The sequence below is a fragment of the Eublepharis macularius genome, chromosome 4 (assembly GCF_028583425.1).
Source record: "Eublepharis macularius isolate TG4126 chromosome 4, MPM_Emac_v1.0, whole genome shotgun sequence".
Classification (NCBI taxonomy): Eukaryota; Metazoa; Chordata; class Lepidosauria; order Squamata; family Eublepharidae; genus Eublepharis; species Eublepharis macularius.
In genome coordinates this window covers 184,147,181-184,165,507 of record NC_072793.1, presented here as the reverse complement: position 1 = coordinate 184,165,507, position 18,327 = coordinate 184,147,181, and the positions used below count along the sequence as shown (strand labels likewise).

Sequence of the window (18,327 nt, the reverse complement as noted above, 5' to 3'; positions counted from 1 at the left end):
CAGTACTAGTGCTTTCCTTATCCAGTGATTTTTAAAATATTTATAATTTCCCCATTTTTTATACCAGAGAAATGAATGCCAGACCATCAATGGGTCATGTCCTTCCAGGTTGTGTGAATTTGACGATGGGCAGTAAGGTTTCCATTCTTAGTGAAGCCCTTCCCACACTCCAGGAATTTGCATGGTTTCTCCCCTGTATGGATTCTTAAATGGGTACTTGGATCATACTTTTTTTAAAGTCTTGCCCACATTCCAGGCATTTATACGGTTTCTCCCCTGTGTGAATTCTTCGGTGGGCAGTAAGTGCTCCACTCTGCCTGAAGCATTTCCCACACTCCAGGCATTTATAAGGTTTCTCCCGTGTGTGAATTCTATGGTGGACAGTAAGTTTTCCACTGTCACTGAAGCATTTCCCAGACTCCAGGCATTTATAAGATTTTTCCATTGTGTGAGTTCTTCAGTGGGCAGTAAGGTTTCCATTCTGAGTGAAGCATTTCCCACACTCCAGGCATTTATAAGGTTTCTCCCCTGTGTGAGTTCTTCGGTGGGCAGTAAGGTTTCCATTCTGAGTGAAGCATTTTCCACACTTCAGGCATTTATGAGGTTTCTCCCCTGTGTGAATTCTATGGTTGACAGTAAGTTTTCCACTCTCACTGAAGCATTTCCTTTTTTTTTTTAAAGTTTTTTATTTTTCAATATCTAACATACAAAACTACAATAACAGTAACTACAAAAGACTACAATAGCACAAGGGAAGGAAAAGAAGGGAGAAAAAGGGGAAGGGGGGTGGAAAAAAGGGAAGGTAGCCTACAAACACTAAACGCTACACTTCAATGCTTTCCCTTCATACTACTATAATAAGAAAATAGCTTAAAAAAGTAGTAGAGGAGTGGTTGATCATACAAATTACAAAGTACAGTTCAAGTTAAATCTTTTTCCCTCCCCTGGGCCTCGGACGCAATTCTCTCTGAGCAGCTACCGCCGCAGCGCTCGTTGCCTCCCCCCTCCCTTCAGGCTTCGGATCTTCTTCTTTTTGCTTGGTATCTGGTCCAAATTCTGGATTTTTTCCCACAAAATCCCTTAGCTGATATTCCGAATTAATCTTGTAAGCTTGATCTTTATGACTAAACCCGATTCCTTCCGGGAGTAGCCATTTGTACTTTATGTCACATTCCCTCAAAAGAGCTGCCAACTTCTTGTACTTAAATCTTCTCTTCCGAACTAAGAATGGAACGTCCTTCAATATCTTGACTTTATTTCCCAGAAAGTCCAACTCCACATTGTAAGAATTATATAGGATACTGTCCCGGACCCTCCTAGATGAAAACTCAATAACAATCTCACGAGGCAGCTGCCGCTTCATTGCATATTTTGAAGATGCCCGACGGACTCCCAAAATGGCGCTTTTCACTTCTTCTTTAGTTGCCCTCGCAGGTGTCGCTAAAAGTTCCGAGGCGAGATCCCACAAATCCTCATTTTCCTCCTCTTTAACGTTCTGGAGACGCAAAATGGTCTGTGTTCGCTCCACTTGCAGTCCGATCAGCTGGTTTTCCACCAGCTTCAGCTCCCTGTTCGCTGCTCTCGTAAGTGACGCACTTTCCCGGGCAGACTTCTCTGCCCCCCCCCGCTGCTTCTTTAATGGCTTTCACATCGCTTTCAATTAAGCCCACCCTTTGATCTGTTTCATTCAGCTTGTCAACAAAGGGTTTTATGGCTTCCATAACCGCTCTTTTAACCAGTTCCTCAAGTGTCTCGCCCCTCTGCAAGGCTGCCGTAACTGACTTGCCAAGAGCAGGGCTCTGCTTTTTCGCTGCCATTTTAGGGGGGGGGGGAACCACCAGTCTTCCGAGCCTCTACGAAGGGGGAAAAATCCGAGTCTTCTAGCCTTCAGACCCCACCACTCCTCACATACGCTTGTAGTAACAGAAGGGATTCGCTTACTTGCAGGCTTTCGCCTAATCCTGTTCCTTGCCGTTTTCAATGGCCCGGCAGCACACTGGGTGCCGCGCTCATCTGCCGGCCTCCATAGGGACTTACGGGCAATTTACCCCCTGCCTCGATCTGTCAGAGGGCTCTTCCCGCCGCGCCCCGGACTCAGACTCCCTACCTGAGAGTCTGGGGACTAACCGTTGCAGATCAGCCGCCCGGCCAGGCGGCTCGGCCGCTTCTTCCTGGACCTGCCAAGAAGAGCGTCCGACATGGCTGCGAAAACGAAACCGAATCATCACTGAAGCATTTCCCAAACTCCAGGCATTATTAAGATTTTTCCATTGTGTGAGTTCTTCAGAGGGCAGTAAGGTTTCCATTCTGAGTGAAGCATTTCCCACACTCCAGGCATTTATAAGGTTTCTCCCCTGTGTGAGTTCTTCGGTGGGCAGTAAGGTTTCCATTCTGAGTGAAGCCTTTTCCACACTCCAAGCATTTCTATGGTTTCTCCCTTGTGTGAATTCTTTTATGGGTAGATAGATAACCCTTTGATTTAAAGCCTTTTCCACACTCCAGGCATTTGTAAGGTTTCTCCCCTGTGTGAAGTCTTCGGTGGTCAGTAAGTTGTCCACTCCAACTGAAGCATTTTCCACAATCTAGGCATGTATAAGGTTTCTCCCCTGTGTGAGTTCTTCGGTGAAGAGTAAGTTTTCCATTCTCACTGAAGCATTTCCCACACTCCAGGCATTTATAAGGTTTCTCCCCTGTGTGAGTTCTTCGGTGGGGAGTAAGGGCTCTTCTCTGATTGAAGCATTTCCCACACTCCAGGCATTTATAAGGTTTCTCCCCTGTGTGAATTCTTCGGTGGACAGTAAGTGTTCCACTATCAATGAAGCCTTTTCCACACTCCAGACATTTATAAGGTTTCTCCCCTGTGTGCATTCTTTGGTGGTGAGTAAGGTGTCCACTCTGAGTGAAGCCTTTTCCACACTCCAGGCATTTATATGGTTTCTCCCTTGTGTGGATTCTTACATGGGTGTCTAGAGCATGCTTCCATTTAAAGCATTGCCCACATTCTATACACTTAAATGGTTTCTCCCCCGTGTGAATTCTACGATGGGAAATAAGGTTTCCATTCAGAGTAAAGCCTTTTCCACACTCCAGGCATTTGTATGGTTTCTCCCTTGTGTGGATTCTTACATGGATAGTTAGATCACCCTTCGATTTAAAGCCTTGCCCACATTCTAGACACTTAAATGGCTTCTCCCCTGTGTGAATTCTTTGGTGGACAGTAAGTGCTCCACTCTGACTGAAGCATTTCCCACACTCCAGGCATTTATAAGGTTTCTCCCCTGTGTGAATTCTTCGGTGGACCTTAAGTTTTCCACTCTCACTGAAGCATTTCCCACACTCCAGGCATTTATAAGGTTTCTCCCCTGTGTGAATTCTACGATGGACAGTAAGAGCTCCACTCTCACTGAAGCATTTCCCACACTCCAGGCATTTATAAGGTTTCTCCCCTGTGTGAATTCTTTGGTGGACAGTAAGAGTTCCACTCTCACTGAAGCATTTTCCACACTCCAGGCATTTATAAGGTTTCTCCCCTGTGTGAATTCTATGATGGGCAATAAGGTTTCCACGCGTAGTGAAGCCTTTTCCACACTCCAGGCATTTATAAGGTTTCTCCCCTGTGTGAATTGTTTGATGGGAAGTTAGAGTATGTTTCTGTCCAAAGGTTTTTCCACACTCCCGGTACTTAAATGTTCCCTTTTTATTATGGATGTTCCAATGCAAAGTCGGATCTGTTGCTTCAGAAAATCCTTCCACACTTCCTGGGCACTCTTCCCTCTTGTCTCCTTTCTTTATTTTTCGAAGGGGTGGGATTTCTTGAGAATTATCACCTTGGAAAACATCACAGATTTCCCTCTCTTTTACTTGGCTTGCTCTGTCCACCACGATCCGTGCATCACTATATTCAAAGCTCTCTTCTGCATCTGAATACATAAATTCTCTTTCCATCACTGGATAGTCAGTTGCCACCTCCCACTCAAAATCTGCAGAAAGAAAGTGAAACCTGGCATGAACACACAGGATAAAAAGAGAGAGCCAAGAACTAAACCAGCTGACACAGAGAATGGAAGAGTTCAAAGGATTGATTTCTGGACACTATCAAGTCTATGTTGGGAATGCAAGATGGTATTGACCGATCTCTTGTTTGTGACACATAAATAGAATTAGGATTTCACGCAGAGATCCTTCTTTGACATGAGCTGCAAAGGGTAACAACAAAGAAAAGCAACACAGGAAGGTCACTGACTGACATGAGTCTTACAAACCCCATGCATCTGAGGAATGAAGCCAGTCCTTGAGTTCTGGAGCTGAGAGTCTGCTAGAACCAGCTGGGCCAACAGAGAGATATTAACAGAAAAAGGACAAGACGTGTTATCCTGCCCGCCTCCAAAATCAAGCCTATCCAATAGAGGTTTTCAGCCTCGGTGTCACCTCCAAGCTGGTCTCTCTTCATCCAACATCCTGCCTTGTTATCTGGACCTAGAGAGCTCTTGCTTCCTTTCTCAGGCACTGAAACTACACCCACCCAAGTACCCTAGAAGCAGGTATTATGGACACCAGAAGTAAAAGATATTTTAGCTTCATGAAGCAAGTCCAGTTATAAGGAGTGTATACTCCACAAGAACCACATACACTGAGCATGAGTCAGTAGCGTCATGTGGTAGCTAAGAAAGCAAATGCGATTTTGGGCGGTCTCAACAAAAGCAGTGTCCAGATCACACAAAGTGATGGTGTTGCTCTACTCTGCTCCAGTCGCACCTCACCTAGACTACTGTTTTCTGTTTGCAGCACCACAATTTAGGAAGGATAGAGACAAGTTGGAACATGTTCAGAGAAGGACAACTGAGATGGTGAGGGGTCTGGAGATCAAGACCTATGAGGAATCATAGAATCATAGAGTTGGAAGGGGCCATACAGACCATCTAGTCCAACCCCCTGCCCAGTGCAGGATCAGCCTAAAGCATCTCTGACAAGTATTCATCCAGCCTCTTCTTGAAAACTGCCAGTGAGGGGGAGCTCACCACCTCCCTAGGCAGCTGATTCCACTTTTGAACTACTCTGATGGTGAAAAAGTTTTTCCTAATATCCAGCCGGTACCTTTGTGCATATAGTTCTAGCCCATTGCTTCGCGTCCTACCCTCTGCTGCCAACTGGAACAGCTCTTTGCCCTCCTCCAAATGACAGCCTGTCAAATATTTAAAGAGAGCAATCATGTCCCCCCTCAACCTCCACTTCTCCAATCTAAACATTCCCAAGGCCCTCAGCCTTTCCTCGTAGGGCTCAGTCTCCAGACCCCTGATCATTCTTGTCACTCTCCTCTGTACCCTCTCGATTTTGTCCACATCCTTTTTGAAGTGAGGCCTCCAGAACTGTACACAATACTCCAGGTGTGGCCTGACCAAGGCAGTATAGAGAAGGGCTATGACATCCTGCGATTTCAATGCTATGGCCCCTTTGATACAACCCAGGATTGAATTAGCCTTTTTTGCCACCGAGGAAAGATTGAAGCAGCTCGGTATGTTTAGCCTGGGGAGGAGACAACTGAGAAGTGATACGAAAACCATCTTCAAGTACTTGAAGGGCTGCCATATTGAGGATGGCACAGAACAGTTTTCCATTGCCCCAGAAGGCTGGACCAGAACCAACGGGATGAAAGGAAATCAAAAGAGTTTTCGGCTAAACATCAGGATGATCGTCCTGACAGTTAGAGCGGTCCTTCAGTGGAACAGGCTTCCTCGGGAGGTGGTGGGCTCTTCTTCCTTGGAGGTTTTTAAGCAGAGGCTAGATGGCCACCTGACAGCAATGCTGATTCTGAGATCCTGGACAGATCACGAAAGGGAGGGCAGGAAGGATTACATCAGTGCTTTGTTTTTGTGGCCCCTGATTACTCACACAGGGAAATGTCAATCGCCACTGGGGGTTCAGGAAGCAATTTTCCCCAGGCCAGGATAGCTAGAGATCCTGGCATTGTTTTGCCAACTTCTGGGCATAGAGTAGGGGTCACTGGGGGTGTGGGTGGGAGGCAGTTGTAATTTCCTGCATTATGCAGGGGGTTGGAATAGATGACCCTCAATGTCCCTTCCTTCCCTAAGAGTCTATGATTCTATAAGCACATGCCAGAGGCAAATGAAAGAATAACATTATGGCTAGAGGCTAACTAACTAACACTTTAAACACTTGCTACCTATTTCTCTACAATTATTCTTTGGCACAGTATGCTCACCCACCAGCTAAAGGAAGTCCGTTCCGCCCCAGAGGGTTCTCATCAAGTTGGCACAAAGGCACGGAAGCAACAGCCCTCTCGCACGCTGAGCTGCGAAGGTCTGCAACGGGCCCTCTTTTCTGGCCTGATTGCATCTCTGAATAACCCTGTTAGCCAATCTGGGCAAGCCTGCTCAATTAGCAGTGCTAGACTGAAGAAATCAAGAGGGATGAACAAGGGCTGTTTCCACTAAACTCTCAAGGATAATTCTCCTGAGAAGAACAAAATCCAACAGGGGTATGTAGTCTTGCCGTATCTAAGTAACAGGGCTGGGAAATGGCCTCGCCAGAGAGCCTCTGCCTGAAGAAACAGCTTTAAAAATGGATCAGAGAGGGCAGAAGGAGGAAGATTCTGATTTTCATGATCTACACACACCTCTCAGCCTTCACAAGCCACCTAAGTGTTTCTGAGGAGAAGCAACTGTGGAGATAAAAACTCGGAAATACACCAGGCCATGGAAAGAACCACAAGCAACACAAAGACCCACTACAAACCTAGGCAGCTACCTGCAAATTCCTCTTCTTCATCAGAGAACCCGATAAGCAGCTCCTCCTCTTCCTCCAACCTGGATACGAGGTCTGGTTTGGAAATCACAGGTCCTTTCATCAGAAAAAGAACCCCAGAAAATTATTATTGCTCCTTGTGTGCATCAATTCAGCAATTTCCATGCAGGTTCACTCCATTCCTCCAGAAATACACAACAGGCAAGCCACACGGTTGGGGGGGGGGACACACAATGGGCCGAGAATCACCCGTTCACCCCCTGTTGGCACTTCTGCACCTGCTCCCGGCCCAGCTGAGATGGAAAAGCCAGCGGAGAACTCAGTCAGAGGCAAAGAAGCCAGCAGTCTTTCCTCCGCAGCCATAACTCAGCACAGGAAAGGCAGGCCTGCCCACACCTAGATAGCCCAGGTTAGCTTGCCCTTCTCAAATCTAAGCAGGTTTGGCACTGGTTACTAGCTGGTTGGGAAATCTTCAAGAAGTCCAGAGTCAATATGCACAGGCAGGCAATGATAAACCATGTCTTGCCTTAAAAGCCCCCTGTTGCTGTCTTAAGTCAGTTCTGACTTGACAGCAACTTATACACAGAGACACACACAAACACAAAGCCACACCCAAGGCAAGGCCCAGCCTGGAGGGAAGCCCTGCTTAGACCCTCCCATGTTCCCCAAACCTGGCATCTCTTGGCATCTCATGTGGTCCAAGGACTGCTAAGCAGGGGCTCCCTCTCTGTAAGGAGAACGCAGAACCCCTCCCATTTCAGAGGAAGCCTTGAGGAGGGGGGCAGCGATCAGCCATCGGACCCAGAGCACAAACCAGCCCACGTCCTTCCTCTTTAAGGACCTCCTCAGAGCATGAAGGAGACAGCCCAGGAGAAAAGGACCCTCACCCAGAGAGGCCACGTTCCCAAAATTCTCCAGCATGACTTCCTTGTAGAGAGCTCTCTGGGCTGGGCTCAGCAGGCTCCACTCCCCCTTGGAGAAATACACAGCCACCTCTTCGAAGGACACCTGGCCCTGGAAGAAGAAAAAGGGAAAAATTAAACATAAGAGGAGGAGGGAAGAACAGTTAGCAATTTATGGACCAACGAATGGTGAAATCTTAAGTGTAAGACTGGACCTTTTCGAAAAGTTTTGGGTTCTCTTCCCACCGTCCTTTAAGGCTCCCAGGGCCTGAACTGCAGGCTATTCGAGTGTATAGGCCTTGCTAGGCCCAAAGCAAAGTCAGCTCTTCAAGAGGACACATCTTGGCTCAGAGAGAGAGAGTCCTGCTCCTGGCTGTCAAAACTCACACAAATAGACTTGGTTTGACCGGGCAAAATATTTACTCTGAATAAGAGGGGTAAGCTGCAGTCACTCCCTCTCCCCATTAAAAGTCCCCAGTCCTTCCTAGCATCCCAGTTACCTCTCCAGTATACCTTCCTTTAAAGACTTCTTTTTAAAAAGAGGAAACCCTCCACGGATCATTCCGGCAGAAGTGATAAAACCACATACAGATTATCAAGGAGAAGACTGGATAACTTATCTGGGAATCATTATCCCAACTGATCTTGATAATCTTATCAAACAAAATCACACTAAGCTAATGAAGAATAAATATAGAGATAAAAATTACTGATTGGAATAAGATGGGATTCTCATGGTATGATAGGTTCCACCTGATTAAATTGTTTATTCTCCCAAAACTAGTGTACTTTTTCAGAGCCATTCCAATTATAATCCCACGCCAGCAAATGATCAAATGGCAAGGGATATTAAATAAATTTTTGTGGCAAAATAGAAGTCCCAGAATCGCCTTTAAGATCCTACGAACGAGAATTACAAATGGCAGCTTTAACTACCCGGATATTGCTTTGTACCAAACTGCAGCACGATTAGTCAATGTCCTCCAACTATTAAAACATACAGGCACCTCAAACTGGGCAACTACTTTTCAACCTCTCCTTGGGCAAAATACAATACATGATGTAATTTGGAACAAAGCAAACCACCGTCCTAAATTCATTTGTAAGAACATCTTCCTACACTCGATATTGAATGATTGGGATAATATCAGGAGGAAAATATTGCCAGAAATATCTAGATACTCCTCTTTTACTTCGAAACAGTGGCTCCCATCAGGATACGACAAAATCTTCAGTGCATTTTGGAGGAACACCACCCTCACAAGAATAGTGGATGTAACCTCTCCAAAGGGACTGTTACAGAAAGTAGATACGGAAAACATAGCAAAGCAAAGAATCCATTGGTTTAGGTATCTGCAATTGAAAAGTCTAGCTGATCAAATTGACTCAAAAAAATAGTGAATACCCCTAAAACGGACTTTGAATGTCTGCTAGACTCTCCAATGTTTTCTGGCAAAGGTCTTATTTCCAAACTATATAATATCCTACTCTCTAACCAAAAGGTCACAACACTAAAAAATCAAGCTAAATGGTTTCAAGATTGCCCAATAGCTCAAACAACAGAAAAGTGGAAGCAGAGATGGTCCTCAAAAATATTTAATTCTGAGAAATCAAATATTTTATCAATCAATTTATCAGAACAACAAATATTACAAATCAAACAGCAGCATAAATATCAATGGGCCAATCAATATTTAGTCTATTTGGGAGTCAAAATTACATCAGACCCAGATTTATTAATACAATATAATCATATATCCAAAATAAAGGAAATCAAATCAGACATACAAAAATGGCAAAAACAAAACCTTTCTTGGTACGAGAGATATAACTTAAGCAAATCTTTTATAGTACCTAAGCTACTATTTCTCTTCAGATCACTACCGATACAGATACCTGGTACATTATTAAAACAATGGCAATCAATATTAAATCAATTCCTTTGACAACATAAACATCCGAGAATTGCCTTCAATACAATAAAGAAGGAAAAATCACAAGGAGGATATGATTATCCATATCTAGAAATTTACAATGCAGCTACGAGAATAATCAAGATAATACAAATAATTCAGGATAAAGGAAAGACTGATTGGATCAAAACAATAACAGTACAGCAACACACAACTACTTTACAAGATGTAATTTGGAAAATATTTGATCGAGTGACCAGCTTACTGGATCGGGGGAACTCTGTTGACGTGATTTATCTGGATTTCAGTAAAGCTTTTGATAAGGTCCCGCATGACATTCTGATGGGCAAACTGGAAGACTGTGGAGTGGACTATAGGACAGTTCGGTGGATAGGGAACTGGTTGGAGGACCGCACTCAAAGAGTGGTGGTCAACGGCGTTTCATCAGATTGGAGGGAGGTGTCCAGTGGGGTGCCGCAGGGCTCAGTTTTGGGCCCGGTACTTTTCAATATTTTTATCAATGATCTGGATGAAGGAGTGGAAGGGCTGCTCATTAAATTTGCTGATGATACCAAATTGGGAGCGGTAGCAAACACCCAAGAAGATAGAATTAAAATTCAACAAGACCTGAATATTCTAGAGAAGTGGGCTGCTGTGAATAGGATGCAATTCAACAAAGACAAGCACACAGTATTACATCTGGGCCCCAAAAATGGGAAGCACAAATACTGGATGGGGGATACACTTCTGGGCAGTAGTATATGTGAAAGGGATCTTGGGGTAATAGTGGACTGTAAACTGAATATGAGCAGTCAGTGTGATGCGGTGGCAAAAAAGGCTAATTCAATCCTGGGTTGTATCAAAGGGGCCATAGCGTCGAAATCGCAGGAGGTCATAGCCCCTCTCTATACTGCCTTGGTCAGGCCACACCTGGAGTATTGTGTGCAGTTCTGGAGGCCTCACTTCAAAAAGGATGTGGACAAAATCGAGAGGGTGCAGAGGAGAGCGACAAGAATGATCAGGGGTCTGGAGACTGAGCCCTACGAGGAAAGGCTGAGGACCTTGGGAATGTTTAGTTTGGAGAAGTGGAGGTTGAGGGGGGACATGATTGCTCTCTTTAAATATTTGAAAGGCTGTCATTTGGAGGAGGGCAAAGAGCTGTTCCAGTTGGCAGCAGAGGGTAGGGCGCGAAGCAATGGGCTAAAACTACATGCACAAAGGTACCCACTGGATATTAGGAAAAACTTTTTCACAGTCAGAGTAGTTCAAAAGTGGAATCAGCTGCCTAGGGAGGTGGTGAGCTCTCCTTCACTGGCAGTTTTCAAGAAGAGGCTGGATGAATACTTGTCAGAGATACTTTAGGCTGATCCTGCACTGGGCAGGGGGTTGGACTAGATGGTCTGTATGGCCCCTTCCAACTCTATGATTCTATGAAAAATGTCAATCATAGACCCAAAGAATTGAAACATAACCCATTTCTAATAGCAATCCTAAAAATATGGGACAAATATAGGAACAAGCTAATCCCAAAATTTTCTCGTTTTTCTACTATTGCTTCAAAAGAAGACTCAGCACTTAGTCAAAGGATATCCAAATTAAGAAATAATATAGACTACAGTAATATTAGTTTGCTAGATATCGCATCTAAAACAGAACTGTTAGAGAAACATAAATTAGAGGAGAAAATAGGACAAAGAATACCTTAGTTCCTATACTGTCAACTGTTATTTTGCAAAAGATATCAAATTAAAAGAAATATTAGCCTAACCAAAAACAGATTTTGAACAAATTATTGACAAGAAAGAACTCACATGCAAAGGCTTAGTTTCTAAGATTTATACTTTATTGATGCGTACCAATGACACAGTACAATGCCTTACACAAAAAATGGCAAAAATATTGTGAAGCCACCATCCCAATCACTGATTGGGAACAAATATGGTCCTCAAGCTTGCTTAACTCACAAATCATTAATGCTGACCTTCAATCATATAAAATTATTAACCTTTGGTATCTCACCCCACAAAAGATATCCAAAGTATATTCTAGGACTAACCCTTTATGTTGGAAACAATGTGGGGAAGTAAGAGACTATCGATGTATTGTCGATAAGAGACTATCCTCACTGCTGGTGGAAATGCCGCTATATTACAGAATTTTGGAACAAAATATTAGATCAAATTGAGCATATAACATCCTACAGAATACCTTTAAAGCCAGAAATCATTTTTGGGGCATCTGGAAGGACTTGGTTATACCTTCTATCAGAAAAGATCTAATTATAATATTACTCAATGCAGCTAAAACATCACTGGCATCACACTGGAAGCCAAAGTCAATCCCTACAATTAACACCTGGTATAACAAAGTTTGGGACTTCCTACTGATGGAAAAAATAACTAAGAAGCTGTATCTTCAAGCCAACCCAACAAGAAATACAAATTTTTATACAAAATGGGAACCTTTTTTAGATTTTCTAGCTAAAAACCAACTTTTACTAACAAAATTGAGATTTCAAGAAATTATGGAAATGGAAAAGTGGGGTTTCTGGTAAACGTAACTATTGGGAAACTGTACCAAGTAGGTTACTGTTATAAAGTTCTGTTTCTCATTTCATGATTGGATGAAAGTTTAAAATTATATATATTGATAAGATTATCTCTGTATTATGATTTGGTTGAGATTTGATTATTTAATATTGTTATTATTATAGTTTTTATGTTACAAGTTAATAATAAATTAATTTAAGAAAATATTTAATTCTAAAACAGTGGTAACTAAATTACAGACGTATAAGATAGTCAACAGGTGGTATTTGACCCCTAAAATGTTGTCCCAAATCTCATCATTGGTCTCGCCCCAATGCTGGAAGGGATGTGGTGAGGAAGGTAATTTCTCTCATTGTTGGTGGAAATGCCAATTCTTGGAGGAATTTTGGAAGAAAGTTCTAAAAGAAATCCAAATAATGACAGGCTATTCCATTCCTTTGTCACCAGAAATCATTTTCCTTGATCAATGGGAAACAAGCCCGATCCACATTCCTTTGATACGTAGAGACCTTATAGCAACCCTATTGGTTGCGGCAAAGAGTGCCATTGCAACTTTATGGAAGTCTAAGCAAGCCCCGATGATTGAAAATTGGCTCACAAAAATTTGGGAACATTTTATCTCTGAAAAATTGGCTGATAAGATTTATCAGGCAGAGCATTTTCCATATAGTACACATTTTGTGGAGAAGTGGTTTCCATTTTTTGAGTATCTAGAAAGCAACAGTTCTCATCCAGGTCTAAAGTTCTTTCAGGTTTTAGAATATGTTTAAAATATTTGTAAATTTCTGTATTTCATCACTTTGCAAACTTTTTCATAGTTATGTACTAGTTATCAACTCTCAGAAATTTTGTAGTTATGAAAGTCTGACAGTTTGAAAATTTTGGAATGTTGTAATTTTGAAACTGGGAATTTTAAAAGTTTAAAATTTTGTAATTTGTTAGTTGTTAATTGTATTTTATATTGTGCAAAATCTATTTAATTATTGTATGGAGAATAAGTATTATCAATAAAAAAAATTTAAAAGACTGGATAGCATACAAGGACTTATTGTTGCTAGAAAGGGACACAGTTAAAATGAAGAAAGAAGAAGATTTACCTTTTAAATATGGATGGTGGCAATACCGACAAATCAAAGATTTATTTGAAATGGACAAAAGGAAAGTAGGTTTTAGAAGCAGAAATTCAAAATTAGAAGAACTTCTGCTTGGAGAGGGAACAAAGATAATCTCCAAGATTTATAAATTGCAATTGAAATGGGACACAGAAGACGAATTGGTTAAGAAACAAATGGTGAAGTGGGCATTAAATTTTAACAAAGGGATTACAATGGAAACGTGAATATTTGTGGAAAAATACTATGAAAATATCTACTTGTGTTAACTTAAAAGAGAATGGATACAAGATGATGTATAGAAGGTATTTAACACCGAAAAAGCTAGCAAATATGAACAATGGTATGTCAAATAAGTGCTGGAAATGTAAACAACATGAAGGCTCTTTTTATCATATGTGGTGGACTTGTGATAAGGCAAAACAATTTTTGTCTAAAATGGATGCAGAAATGTTGATAATTATGAAAGGTTCATTTTCGTTCTTCTGTGCATCCCCACATGGGGACTGCGCAAGCGCAGGCCTGCCGACGTAGGAATCCGATAGCTTCCAAAGAGCTCCGCTAGGGGTCGCCACCGGCCAGTCACATAGCCCAACCGCCTTTCCTGCCTAAACGGGGCACGTGTCCTGGGCGGGGCGACCCCCTCTCCCTCAGTTCTCTCTTAGCCACCGTGAAGAGAGGATCTGTGCTTCTGAGCTCGTCCCGCTATTTTTTCTCTGACTGAACATTTTGGTATTGAACTTTAGGACTGTTTCTTGGATATCGCTTCGTTGTCTCTCGTCGTCTCAGTAAAGTTCATCTCGGTATTTTCTTGCTCACGGCCCGTTTTTGGTGCTACCTGATCTTTTGGGAATCCAGTCCTCCATGGCTCAAGTATAGGACCTTCGTCTTTGTTGGGTTCAGTTTCAGCAGACTCTGCTTCAACCAACCAGTCACGGCTGCAAAAGCATGTTCCAGGACATTTGGGGCTGAACTGGGCCGGCCGTCCATCATCAGATACAACTGGGTATCATCTGCATATTGATGACACCCAAGTCCGAAACTTCGCACCAGCTGGGCAAGGGGGCGCATATAGATGTTAAACAGTAAAGGGGAGAGTACTGCCTCCTGTGAGACCCCACACACCAATGGGTGACAGGGTGACAATTCCTCCCCAAGCGCCACCCTCTGTCCCCGACTGTGGAGAAAAGAGACAAGCCACTGTAAGGCAGTCCCTCGTATCCCCACATCGGCGAGGCGGTGAGTCAGAAGATCGTAATTGACTGTGTCAAACGCTGCTGACAAATCCAGTAATATCAGCAGTGCTGAACCACCTCGATCCAGATGTCTGCGAAGGTCGTCCGTGAGGGCGACCAGCAGCGTCTCCGTCCCATGTCTTGGCCAGAACCCGGACTGAAAGGGATCTAGGGCTGAGACATCATTCAGAAAACCCTGTATCTGTCCCACCGCCGCCTGCTCAATCACCTTTCCCAGAAACGGGAGGTTCGAGACTGGGCGATAATTGACCAGGTCAGTGGGGTCCAGTGATGGTCTCTTCAGAAGCGGTCTCACCACGGCTTCCTTTAGTGGCCCAGGGAAAACCCCAGTGCCCAAGGATGTGTTAACAATGGCCTCCAATGAGGACCACAGACCATCGGCACTGGCCTTTACCAGCCACGATGGGCATGGGTCCAGGGGGCACGTGGTGGGCCTAACAGATTGCAGGGTCCTGTCAATCTCTTCCCCGGGGAGTGGACTGAACTGATCAAATATTGACCCAAAAGACGGCCAAGGGGTCTCTAGTTCCTTCACTGTATCAACTGTGGCTGGCAGGTCATGGCGGAGAGACAAAAAATTTTCAGCAAAAAAGCTCCCCAAAGCCTCACAGCTGATGTCCGAATTCCAAATTTGGCAGTCTCCCCCTGGGAGGGAGACTAGCGACAGAACCACATTGAATAATTTTGCTGGGCGTGAGCTAGCTGATGCGATGGAGGCTGTATAAAACTCCTTCTTCGCAGCCTTCACCGCCATCTCATAGGCTTTCATAAACGTCCTATAAGATGATCTTGCCTCTTCGTCACGAGATCGCCGCCACACTCGCTCAAGCCGTCTTAGCTCCTGCTTCTTTTCTCGAAGCTCCTCCCTATACCAGGGAGCCCATCTTACACGGGGGCAAAGAGAGTGACGGGGAGCAATTTCATCGATGGCTTCGGAGAGCCGGCATTGCCGGTCCTCCACCAGCTCATCTAACGAACCACCGTGGAGCATAGGATCCCGCAGAGCATTCTGGAAACAAACTGGATCCATAAGTCTCTGCAGGCGAGCATAAATCAGCTCACCGCCCTTGCGAGGGGGCGGGGTGGCATCTCCAGTCAAGCCCTCAAAACCACGTGGTCTGACCATGGCACTGGTTCTATTGCCTCTAGATCCACATCAAGGCCCATCCTGAAGATCAAGTCTAGTGTGTGGCCCGCTCTGTGTGTGGGAGTCAATACAAATTGGGAGAGTCCCAATTTGCCCACCACTATCCAGTTCACTTCTCGTTTTGACCAGCAGCAAGACAAGTTCAATGCCAATCCACACAGCAGTGACCTATGACACTGATATAACCATATATCATATAGCAAAAACCTACCTATACACACATCTCAGACCTTGTGAAACATTCCTATCAAATACAATTTACTCTTGAGTCAATGTATTTGAACACAATCTCCAGTAGCATAACCCTAACCATGTAGTTTAGCTTCCCTCCACTCATCAACTTTTAAAGCTCCAATTTGCAGCAGTCTAGGAAAACTTCTTTTTTAATAGTTTCAGGGAACGATTTCCTTTTTTAGGCCGCACTAACAGGGTAGCATAATCAAATTCAACCTTCAAACTAACAACCCTTTTGTCCAGAGGTTAGAGAATATGTTACTATATTAAGGCCACAGTAGATTATGTGGTGCAGTAATAAAATCAAAAAGAGTCCAGTAGCACCTTTAAGACTAACCAATTTTATCGTAGCATAAGCTTTCGAGAATCACAGTTCTCTTCGTCAGAAGCATGGAGGGCAGAAGGAAACTGATCAAATATAGAGGAGGAGAGAGGAGGGGGGAGGAGAGGGAAGATGTAAACAACTCCTTCTGATATGCGGATGCAAACAGCTCCTTTTGATGTGGGGATCAGTTTGCTTCTGTAAAGGTTCAGAGGACTTAGCCGTGTTAGTCTGTAGTAGCAAAATCAAAGAGTCCAGCAGCACCTCCAAGACCAACCAATTCCACTGCAGCACAAGCCTTCGAGAACCACAGCCCTCCCCGCCAGATGCATCTGGCAAAGAGTAATATATGGTGCAGTAATATATCCCCCAATTTAGTCAGTTCCAAACCATTCATTCAATTTTAGATTAATTAACCTCAGCAATACCTCACCCCCCTCAATCTAAGATAACACCACATTAACTTCAATTACAACCAGCAGTTTTGATTTACTCAGGTTGATATCTTAACCCCCCCCCTTTTTTTTTTGTTACTTTAAACCACAGCTAAACAGGGTGGTACAGTAATTACAATCTTCCAATCCTAGGGCACTATAATATAATCAACAAACTCTAGATGTTAACCTACCCAATAAAATTTATTTTAGATCAAAAGGCCCCAGTCCTTCACACCCCCTCAAAAGCCACAACGAGGAAGCCTTCTGAAAATCTCTGAGAAGGGGGCTCCCCTCCCCCCTCAGGGAGCCCTGTCCACGGAGCAGGAGCCACTGTGGAAAAGGCCCAGGCTGATGATTTTTATCTGTATTTTGCCTTTTTCATTACCCTTCTATTGTTTCTTTTAAGGGCGCTATCGTCCACAGACAAGCTCTACCCTACAGCCACGTCTGTTCCAATCCCTCTGACTCCGGTAGGATCTACAACAGATATTTTTTAATTTTTGATGTAGGAAGGAAGGAAGGAAAGAAGATGCAGAACGGTATCAACGGATAACCTGCTAGAAGATGGGCCCAAACAGAACACAAACAGACCGCCCCCTGGTGGCCACACAGAATTCTCGGCTCAAATCAGTTCAACGCACCATTACTGACCTGCAACCTATGCTGCACAATGACACTCCTCCCTCACAGCTCTTGGGAGTCAAGCTTTGTCTTGCCCACAGAAAACCCTAAACCTGAAACAAATTCTCACCCACAGTAATGGACTTCCTAACGTGGACTTCCTAACTCTTGCAACAAACCAAGATGCCACCTCTGTCCCTATATTTCATGCACCTTAAGAAAACAGTCAATGGACCTAACATCACCAGCCACAGAATCTGTTGTGTATTCACTGTTTACCTCCCAGTGTTATTTATGACATCCAGTGACGACAATGTCCAGTGACATTTTTGCACCTGGCCCTCAACACTGTAAAATGGGCTTCTGCCAAGCCTCCTAAGAAGAATATCTCTCTCTCTCTCTCTCTCTCTCACACACACACACACACACACACACACACACACACACACACCTTTTAAAAATCATTCAACATCTAGCCCTCTACCAGGGCTGCCAATTCCAGAATGGGAAATTCTTGGGAGATTTAAGGGCAATGTCTGGCACAGAGCTCAGCGGGGACACGATACCATGGGCTCTGCCCTGATCATTGCATTTGGCAGATCAGTTGTGATTCCAGGAGAAATCCAGGCCCCACCTGGAAGCTGGCAACCAGCACTGTTTGACTGTCAGGCTTCTTTGCAGATGGAATCCGAGAGAGGCTGTGGCCGGAACTGAAGGCAAAGAGCCCCATCTTCTGAGCCTTGCAACTGAGAAGGAACCGTTCCTGCCCTTCGACACACACTTCCTGCCCTGCCCTTACCTGAGCTGGCTTCATGGTGGCTCCATCCACTTCACCAGATGGAGGAGAGGGTGGAGAAGGCATCAGGGGTACTTCTTGGCTGCCTGGGAAGGTGGGAAAGAAAGATGATTGAAAACCCTTCAGGCTACACAAACATCTTCTGTGCCAGCGTCCTCAGTGGGGCTCTCTCTGCATTTTCCTCAGAATAGAATTCAACGTACTGGATTGGCTCAAAGGGGGCTCCAGATTCTTGACATGTTTCCCCTCGTCCACCCATTCTGTATGGGGGAAGGT

General features: G+C 44.1%; 1 pseudogene; it reads right to left on the bottom strand.

Annotated features, from left to right (window-relative positions):
• Positions 1–1,566: 1,566 nt before the first annotated feature.
• On the bottom strand, positions 1,567–18,132 carry LOC129329350 (zinc finger protein 345-like; annotated as a pseudogene).
• Positions 18,133–18,327: the final 195 nt, after the last annotated feature.